Genomic DNA, 10,450 nt, shown 5'->3' with positions numbered 1-10,450 from the left:
TCAGAAGCTCACGTTGTATTGTTAAAATACGCGTGTGGTCTTGATAGGAGAATCTGCGGGATCCATGAAGGAAAGAAGCCAACAGTCGGCGAGGCCAAGGAAAGCACTGAGAATTCTACTTTCTCTTTTTTATATTTTTAATTGATAATGACATAAATTAGTAATGTTAGGGGAAAGATAAAAAAAGAACAAAGTAGAAGGAAAAACAATGCGCCGATGGTGGGAACCGAACCCACGACCTCCGAATATTGCGTCCGAAGCTCTTCTAACTGAGCTACATCGGCCGCTGTCCCCCCTGCTACTTTCTTGGGTATTAATGTTGTCTGTATACGAACCTTGAGAGTGTTCCCAGCGCCATCCTCAAGTATAGCGATGGACGTGGAACGCCCCGTGTTATCGCCAGCGACACGTAGAACGTGATCAAGAGCGAGGGCGAAAGCTGTGCTAGAACCCTCTAACGCTACCTACGGCTTTAAGACTGCCACAACCGAGACCCCCGTAAGCTACAAGCAGATAAATGAAGGGGAAATGAGGGTGCTCGGTATAATACATGAACGAAAGAAGCCAACAGTCGGCGAGGCCAAGGAAAGCATTGGGGATTGTACTTTGTCTTTTTTTAATTTTTACTTGATAATTACATGAATTAGTAATGTAATGTGTTTAGGGGAACACATTACATTACTAATTAATGTAATTATCAAGTAAAAATTAAAGAACAAAAGACAAAGTACAATCCCCAATGCTTTCTTTGTCCTCGCCGACTGTTGGCTTCTTTCCTTCATGTATTATAACGAGCACCCTCATTTCCCCTTCATCTCTGCGTGGGGTCCAGGCAGAAGAATTCCCGGGCTGCGCTGTATGCGCTTGGCATGCGCAAGCTGCGTGACCCAACCCACTCAGAAATCACAGGACGTACCCCAGGAACGGAAAGGGAAATTCCGTGCCATTCCCCTCCCAAGGAACACGCAACACAAGAGCAATCCATGAGGCGCCACGCAGGCCTCCACACTATAAGATGAACAGACTGCCCAAGGGCGAGGAACTCTTCATGGATGCAGGACGTCGCAGCGCCAGAACAGCACCACAGCAGCAGTCACTCGGCTAAGCCATATGTTGGAGCTAATGACTAAGCATTCAGTGACTCAACACTTCATCAAAGCATTGATCGCGTTAGTAGGCAGCACACAGAGAATCTATACTCATTGTTATCGAGTCTGAAACGACCTATAATATTTAAATGCGAAGCATGCGATCTCCACTCACCCGCTATAAATTTTAGTCCAAGCCAGGCAGCATGTTCGCAATACTAGACATGAATCATGTTCACTGGAATGTATTATGTAAATATTTCGGCTTATAATACGCCCACTGATATGTTAGGCGTTAGAAAACCAGTCGCGGAAGAAAAAACCATTGCAGGGCAAGAATTGCGCTGAATGGATACTGTAAAAATCTATGCGCAGGTGTGGGTAGTCACAGCTCGCGTGCAGGACTGCCTGTTTGCAATTAAATTGCGGGCGTAACAACTTATAGCGAGTAGGAAAATAACGTTGTAACATCTGCCGCCGGCTACTAGTTAGCTTAAGAATGTTTTCCGAATATTTTTATTCAGCGGCTGTACACTCTATTACGGACTATTCCGCTTGGCAATCCTCTGTTTTTTGTGAACGCTGCTTCGTACGCTGGAGGAGGTGGGAGAACAGAATCAAGGCACATCCCGATGGTTGGATTACTCGTCTCCCGGAAACACTGACATCCCGGTGGGCAGCGGTGTTGTTGGAGACGTGGATCACACTAAGAAGACAGGAAACGACAAAACATCGTGCTTATTTGAAGGTCTTGCACACATAGTTTCTTTGGGAGCCGCTTGAGCGACTCGGGAAAACACACTGCAAAACACTTGAAAAGAAAAACGCATTCCGTCATATTTGAAAACACTGGCTTAAGATGCAAACTTATAAAACAAATATATTTGCTAACTAATGGTTGTCAGAGTGAGCTTTTTATAGCTGATGCAACATAAGGGAACAAACTACACTATCAGATAATAAATTTATTGTGTTATGTTGTAACCTGATCTCTCCTGGAGCGATGGTATGAAAATTATATAGAGATAGGAATAACGTTGGCTGCTTGCCGAATGCATGTTTCCGTCTTTTTGTGATCATCGGCAACTGTGGATCAGTGTCCAAGCTGCTGTCTGCTCTGTGGCAGTCTTTACATGGTCTTAGGTTCTCGCATTTCAAGCCGATTAGTGGCCTGCTGAGATGCGGCCGGAGTTTTAAGTGGACTAAAGGGGATTAAACGAAACCAAAACGCCGCCCTGTGTTTACGTGCCATTGCATGTTCAGGATTGCCAGATAGGTGAAGTCAATCCTGGAGCCTTCGACTGGTCTTTCCTCACAGCCTCTGCGGTTTCTTGATGTTCTCTTTCAAACAAAAGCACTATAAGTTCTCCATAACAACGTACCTTCCAGCAATGTGGCTGGTTTGCCGCGTATGGGGAATGTGGCCACAGTAGGGCTATTTCCCCCGTTCATACTTTTCTTCTGTGTGAATACATATGCACGTTTTTCATACCTAAGTGGGTGGCCCTGATATGAAACGGAAAACTGCATCACTGCATAGTTTCTTTTGTTTAAGTAAGCACATCGGCTGTGTGTTCTTTGTAACTAGAATCGCAGCTTTGTTTGAAAACCTTCCATTGAAATTCATCGTCACACATTGTGGCGATGTCAACCATGGAACCTCATCATCCTAGGAGAGAAGTTTCGAAGTATTGTTAGAATTCTCCAGAAAATAAAAATGCCGTGAGGCGGCCAGTTTTAAAGGTAGGCGAAAATCAAAGCATGCATGCTGTGCGATTTTATGCACCTTTAAGAATTCCATGTGATCGATATTTTTGAAGCCTCCACTACGGCCTCTCTCATAACCTGAGTTTATTTGGAATGGCAATCCCCATATATTAAACTAAAAGTTTTGGCTTTAAATCATGCAATGTCTAGTTTCTAGATTACACATAAATAATAAAGGCAAGTATTTAGAGAGCAATGACTGGATGAGTGGCGAAGTGTATTTAATCAAACCAGTACTCCAAAGGGGAGTTGCGGGTGGGTTTCGTGAGAGGGTAGACTTATAATTTTATGAATGTGATTATGATGGTCACGAATTATTTTAATTTTAGGCGCCCTTTAACTTTTATTTGGGTTTAAATCTCTAACTTCTACTCTGGCCTGTTCAAACGTTCATGTAAAGATAAAGACGAGTATTATGGTGGACATTTCTAAAATGCTTGATTATAGGCTTCGCGCATCGGTCCCATAGAGAAACATTTGGAAACAGTTTTTGTCATAAATATTTCATATCGCTAAGAACAAGGGAGGGAACATTTTACGTCCTCCCAACGGCTTCACTGTGGTAAAAGGCAACTGTACCACTTATAAGGAAGCGCCATAAAAACGTTTTGCCTTACGACTTTCAGGCACCGTAGATGATTTATTGCGTGAACAGGCCAGCTTAATGCCCTACAGTAGAAACAGTGAAATGAGTAAATGCAAAAAGTAATAGTAACCTGAATTCCTTTTTAAACACACACAAAGCATGCACTCGCATTATATTGTATACCGAATACTTTGCAGAGGGAATAAATAAGCAGAACTCTGAAACCAGGCATGTGAAATGCAAGGTTTAGGGGCCACGCACATGAATACGGGCTACTATGGACGCCGAAATTTAAAAATGTAAATACATCAAAGGAACCACGATTTATCCTTTACACTGGCAAAGTTCAGTAAATGTGCACACATTGCATTGCGCCTGGAAGGAAACACCCAATGCGTAGGCGACACCACATCCTTTCTTACTACTCGCGAATGCCACAGACAGTTCGATCGACAGCTCTGAACGCCGGTTTTGCAGAATGCATTCAAAATCTGTATATGAAGCAATGGCTCACACTCCTATCTGTGATGGTGTGGGCGTGTGAAAATGAAAGGTTTAGGAAAACGAATGTAGAAAAATTGATGTAATTTTGGAATGTTCGAAAAAAAAATCAAATTATGGCAAAGCAAAAAGACGGAAAGGCTGTAGAAGGGACAAAATCAGCTATAAACAGCGACATTCAAGGGTAAATAAAGATCACAACATAATATATAAAAGAACCACATTTGCTTCTTAAAGAAAAATAAATATATCTAAACAATTATCAACATCAGCAAAGCATAGCGGCAGTTGGCAGCCGAAACAACCTTTGCTGTATTGATTTGGGTAAACAGTGAATGGCATCACACTTCTAGGTTTCTAACTAGGGCTGTTGTCTTCAAGTGGTCGTCACACGATTCGAGATTATATTGACTATTATTGGAATTGATTGCTGCGGCAAATATATTTCTCCATAAGAAAGACGTTTCGTAGCATACGTTATTCCAGCGCTTCCACAAATTTATCGTTCAACTCTGCTTAAATCAGTTATTCCACCCAAGTCACACTCCCCTGTTTAACTTGGGCACAGAGCTGTATCCAGCAGGCAGCGGAAGGGACGGGTCGAGACACGCTCCCATCTTTGACTGACTTGTTTCCGCAAAGCACTCGCATCCAACCGGGCATTTATTCTGCCTTGAGAATGGGTTGCACTCAGGAGATTGAAATAGAAAAATATGTAAACATGTATATTTACATCCAATTCAATATGTTGTTTATTTAAGTTGTTGAAGTAGGCAATACAATATAAGTGGGAGCAAGAAAAGGGAATAAAAAATCAATATTACTAATTGTACTCTTAATAGCATTCACGTAAGATGATCTACAGCCTGGTTTTCCTTTATATGATCATGGGGTATCACTTTTAAATCATATATGAGGCCGAAAGGGAAAAGCTATGTATTTTCCTTTTCATAATACTTAACCATGCAGAACTGTGAGAGCTATAACTGAATTTGAAAGGTATGAATTTTGAGGAAACTTTTTGCAATATTTTACGACCAGTGTGCTTTTATATATAAATACAAATACAGGAATATCCGAGCAGAATCTGTGTTGTCCACAAGTTCTTAAAATTTAAATGTAACAAGGATTCAGGCAGCGCTATTACTCTTTAATAATCAGCCAAAACGTTTTCTTCTTATAAATATTGGTATGTAATTTTGGCACTTCTGGTTAAGGCTATCACGGTAATGCATAACGGCAAACACTATTTTGAGCAACTCTTGCAAATATTCGCGTATGCCTTTTGTTTCATCACCAAATCCGAAATTGTTAGCTGCATTGACGAGAATATATTAAGATTAGTGTCCCCATGAAAACTAATTATCTGAAGGGTCTAACGCAATTTATTGTGGTTGCCTTGTGTGGTTGTCTTGGATGCATTCGATGTGAATATCGCATGGTAAAAACCAGTTTTCAATGAGTGCAAGAATTCCACCGACCTGATCCTGCGACTTTCTGTGCTGAACTCCCTGGGAAAGGAGTTATGGATCAAAGAAAAGCCACATATGAGCTCCTGCCACACTAGGCGGGCTTATGGTTGACCGATGGCACATACCCATCGGCGCAATCCTTTGTGAGTCGGAGAGTCTGAGTACGGCCGCTCAATGGAGGCGCACTTGGTGCGGCCCGTCGCGTCGCGCCTCAATGCTGGGGAAGCGCGTATTGGAAGAAGTTACAGTTTCCGCCGTCACTCTCCGCGGGGGCGCCACCACTCCAGGATAAAGCGCCGCCGGCACGCCGGGCACGGACGAGCAGACGACGCGGAAGGAGCGCGCTGGCTGGGTTTGCGCGTGTTATCGTTTTGACTACTCAGCATAACCGCGTGGTTCGATAGTTCTGCATGCGCGTCATTGGTGCCTGTGTCAACAGCGTCCTAAGCGCATGCAGCACCATGGCAGGCAACTGCTGTGTGCCGCTGTGCACCACGAAAGCAAGAAAAGATCGGTTACCATGAGTTCCCGTGCGATTCACAACGTCGAGCTGCATGGCTGCAAAACATATCACGGGAGGGCTAGGATGGAAAAGGAAGCCGGTGGGAGCCGAGTGACAAGTCACTGGTGTACTCACTGCACTTCGCAGATGACGATTACAGGAAGAACATAAAACTGAAGATCCTGCATCCTTAAGCTGTCCCCTCCGTGTTCCCGAACTGCCCACATTACAAGTTAAGTTACTCACGCGGGCTCATGTTGAGCCAAACAATCTTGAAAAAATTAATGTGCGCAGGTCAATAGCTTTATTTTCCCCACTTGTTATAGCTACACTTCATTTCCCCCTGGACAACCCCCCGTGTCATTCTGAAGCATGTGTGTTTCAAGATAGCTGCGCCACGATCACATTTATGACGATGATATCAAAATGGTATGCCTTGTCCAACATCGCATAAGTGAAGCCATGGAGACACCAAGAGAAGCCGCTCTGTTTGTCAGATGACGAGCGACTCTCTTGGTTTGAGCTGGACTTTGCCATATCGAAGACATTCAGGTCCAAGGAGGCACGTCGAAGCAAAGGCTAACCAAACAAACGTACGAAGTGACAATCATGACAACCAGATCCACAGTGGCGCAAATTAAGGACCTTCTTGATCACATCAAGTATCTTACAACAATGACTTCTGTGTGCCTTACTAGTGCATTGCATTTACCCGAATCTTATTTTCAGCTTCCGATACGCCCTAAAGCAGGCTCTGAAAGGGGGTCTATAGTATCGCTTTTTAGCAGCCTAAGGCAATTCAAAGGCGGGAACGACAAAGTTGACGCAAGGGCTGCAGTGTTCATCTCGGAGAAAATACTGAAGGTACCACTAGCAAAAAAAAAAAAGAATATATCGACTGAGATTATACACATTTTGCCATGCTTTGTGCAGGTTGGCATCTTGCAAGCATCAGTCTGCAAATGCATCTATCAACAATAGGCAGCTATAAAACTTGGCATTCGTGATTATGAAAGTACCTTGTCAACTGCCATATCACGTCTGCTGCGAGGGAGTTTTCGAGTCAGTTTGGATTCATTCATGTGTGGTGTGAACCAGCAGCTGACATAGAGTTAGCACCGAATGCATTCTTGGCTAGTTATCTTGCACGTCCATTTGAAGAAAAATTATACGAATAGTTTTAGAGAATCTCATGAAACATTTTTATTTATTCTGTTTTCAGTGCCTGCCCGTGCTTTCATTATTTATATATTACCAAAGTTTAAAAACTTCTAGTGCTTACTTTAGAGTGTCAATAATTTTATTTTATTAGCTCCCATCCATTCATTAACTTTGTGCCTTGTGATTCATGCAAAACCCTTGACTTATCAAAATTTTTGATGATGGACGCCTAAGGTATCTGAAAATCACCATGCACCTTTGTTAGCAAGGTGATGAAGTGACTGCAGGTCATAAGAAGCAGCAAGCTATGCCACGTGTTAGTTTCATCCATTCTTCCCTATTTTGTGCAATTTCCGGAGTTGATTTGCGTAAGAGAAGACCGCAGTCACACTAAGGACCTAACCAAACTAATGCGACCACTGCTGACCAACTGGACAGGCAACATCAATTAGACAGTGGAAGAAATCACGCTTGCACGTAAACCTTTCTAGAGAAAAGTTCTTCGCTTGTAAAATAAGCTTGCGTGTCTTCTGTGCATCACGCGGCTTCATAATATCAGACGAGAAAAAAATTGCCTGAGCCTGCGGGCGTGTCGTTGAACTGGCTATCTTGTGTTGTTTCTTTTGCAACAGTTTGTGTTAGTTAGTATGTTTAGGTGGTGGTACCCACTTGAATATTATTTCCAGTGAAAAGGGAGGAACAGGCTGAACAATAATGATGTTGAACGCTACGTCCTGAATTGTAAGTTTCCAGAAAAGTGCACGCTGAATAAATGGCCCCAGTCCATGTCCCGATTTCATGATTGCAATATCTAATACGTTATTACAGTGGTTGAAACGCAACTAAATGAGTGCGCACTCAGCGAAGCACACGACTGCTTCGTTCTCGTTGTAAACGGAAGACCACGAATGACTTGAAAAAGCCTTTGATGATGACTTGCCTCTATCACCTTATCAATAGCAAACTTGCACATAGCATCACATAATGTCTGAAACGCCGCTCATAATCCTAAATTGAGCAAGCGCCGACCACGCAGACGCCGAAACGAAAGCACAACCACGGCCGCTGCGCGCAGCTCTCCGCCCGGACTCGGATGGATGGATGGAATATAGGAGCGTCCCCTTTGAAACGGGGTGGTAGCAGTAGCTGCCATGCTCATTTTTCTCCCTATATCTTAATTATTGATTCAGAATGGTTAACTAAACCATCATGCTATTTATTAAATTTTGTTCCTACATTACTAACGTTATGTCACTTCTCTGCTTTTAAGCCGCCAATCTTCCAGTCGTTTTTTGCTAGTTTCCACCGCCGGTTTATTCACCTGGCCACTGTTATCTCTAAACCCCAGCGCTTCAGGAACAGTGATTGCGCCTGCACCAACTTCCGGATGGATACCATTACATTCGAGTATAATATGATCAATTGTTTCACTGGAGATTCCACATCCAGCACATGCGTCATCTCCATTGTTAAATTTCTTTTTGTAGCTGCGTGCTTTAAGGCACCCTGATATAGCTTCAAAACGTAGGGCACTGCCTCTTGAGTTATCAAACAAATCTTCCTTTCTGATCTGCATTTTCCACTTTCGGTACAATACCACACTCTGTTTCTTTTCCATCGAATTTATGCAATTTTTACCTTCTGTGTTTTTCACCTGTTGCTTAATGCTCTTTATTTCTCCGTCCTTATTATTAGCATACTTACTGGTTATTTTCTTAGTTCTTTTCCTCTATTGTGAGTCAACGCTTTTTAGGTACAGGTATTTAAATACTTTAGATGCCCATCTGTAACTGCCCAATTTCCTCAGGCGTTCCTGATATAATATTTTACTCTGGGCTTACCGTACTTCGAAAGATGCCCAGCCCATACCTCTCTGTACCGCCTCGTTTGTAGTTTTGCCGTGAGGACCTAGTGCTAATCGTCCAACGGATCTCTGATTTGTTTCTAATGTCGACTGTACCTCTGATTTTAGGCACAAAACCGCATTTCCGAAAGTAAGTCCGGGCACCATAATTCCTTTCCAAATACCTCTCAAAACCTCATACCTATTGTATCCCCAAAATGCCTTATGCTTCATTATCCCGGCATTCCTTTGCCCTTTGGCCTTAAGTGATTGCTCATGCTTTCCAATGTATGCCAATCATTCATTCAGCCATACCCCCAGATATTTATATTCTGCTACTCTAGGTATTTCAAGGCCTTGTATTTTAAGACCCTGATCAGTTGAGCCGTTGAAAATCATCAGACCCGACTTAACTCCTCTGAAACTGAAGCCCAGAGCGTCCCCTTCGTCTCCGCAATACCTAACTATAGTTTGCAAGTCTTCCAGACTCGCAGCTAGCAGCACAATATCGTCTGCATACATCAAACCGGGGAGGCGCTGCTCTGCCGTCTTTCCACCTAATCTATATGACAGGTTAAAACCTAGGTTACTGTCTTGTATCCTCCGTTCCAAGTTTATCATATAAAGCCTGAACAGCACCGGTGATAGAGGACAGCCTTGTCTTAATCCTTTGCATACTTTGACATCCTCCGTACTTCTTATCCCTTCTCACGTAATTTCTACTTTGTTATCCAGGTATATTTCCTGTAGGAACTCTATTATCTCATAGCCGATACCTTCTTCTTTCAATATGTTCCACAGGAGTTCCCTGCTTACGTTGTCGTATACGCCCCGTTTATGTCCAGGAAGGCCAAATACAAAGGTCTATTTTCCACTATATATATTTCGATGCATTAGGTAAGAATGAACAGGCTATCATCTAAGCGCCTACCATTTCTAAAGCCGTTCTGAAGTTCTCCGAATATCTTGTTACTTTCAACCCATGCTTGCACCTTTAATTTCACCACCTGCATGGCTAACCTGTACATAACAGATGTTATGGTAATCGGCCTGTAGGATTTTATGTGCATCCTGTCTCCTTTCCCTTTATAAACCAAATTCATTTTACTCTGCCGCCAGCTGTCCGGAATTTGCTTATTCGTTATGATTGTTTCCAGAGCTTTTAACAACGTTTCCTTACTTTTTGGACTGAGTTCATTAATCAACGTGATCGGAATTCCATCTATTCCTTTAGATGTGTTTTTAGGAATATTTTTTTCTGCCTTTTTTCGGTTTAGATTGGTTAGTTCTAAGCTGCTTTGTATTCTGCTACCTTGTGTTGCTTCCTGATTTGCGGAGGTTACCCTATCGTCGCTCTTAAATGACTCGGCTATAACAGATGTAATGTAGTTCACTGCGTTATCTTCCTTTAAACAATTTGCCTCGTTATCTTGAATCCGATCTTGCTTTCTTTGATTCTTCTTCCCTAGCCAGCTTATATGGTTCCAGAATTTTCTTGATGCGCCTCTAGAGGCATCGTGTATATCAGCC

At 42.7% G+C, this 10,450-nt stretch overlaps 1 long non-coding RNA gene across 2 annotated transcripts in view; it reads right to left on the bottom strand.

Moving 5' to 3' along the window:
* Positions 1-1,576: 1,576 nt before the first annotated feature.
* The window catches only part of LOC146174461 (uncharacterized), a 69,000-nt gene continuing 60,126 nt past the window's right edge, over positions 1,577-10,450 (bottom strand). Inside the window, exon 3 of one of the 2 annotated variants that reach the window (XR_014701772.1) lies at positions 1,577-1,794. This is a non-coding gene — a long non-coding RNA (uncharacterized LOC146174461). Of the gene's footprint in view, positions 1,795-4,236; positions 4,632-10,450 lie in introns of those variants that run through there. The other variant, XR_014701770.1, reaches the window with a different exon arrangement.

The sequence above is a fragment of the Amblyomma maculatum genome, chromosome 11 (genome assembly GCF_055883805.1).
Source record: "Amblyomma maculatum isolate TAMU_Amacu chromosome 11, ASM5588380v1, whole genome shotgun sequence".
In the NCBI taxonomy this organism is placed as follows: domain Eukaryota; kingdom Metazoa; phylum Arthropoda; class Arachnida; order Ixodida; family Ixodidae; genus Amblyomma; species Amblyomma maculatum.
The sequence above is the reverse complement of the archived record's forward strand: the minus strand, read 5'-3'. Positions and strand labels throughout refer to the sequence as shown.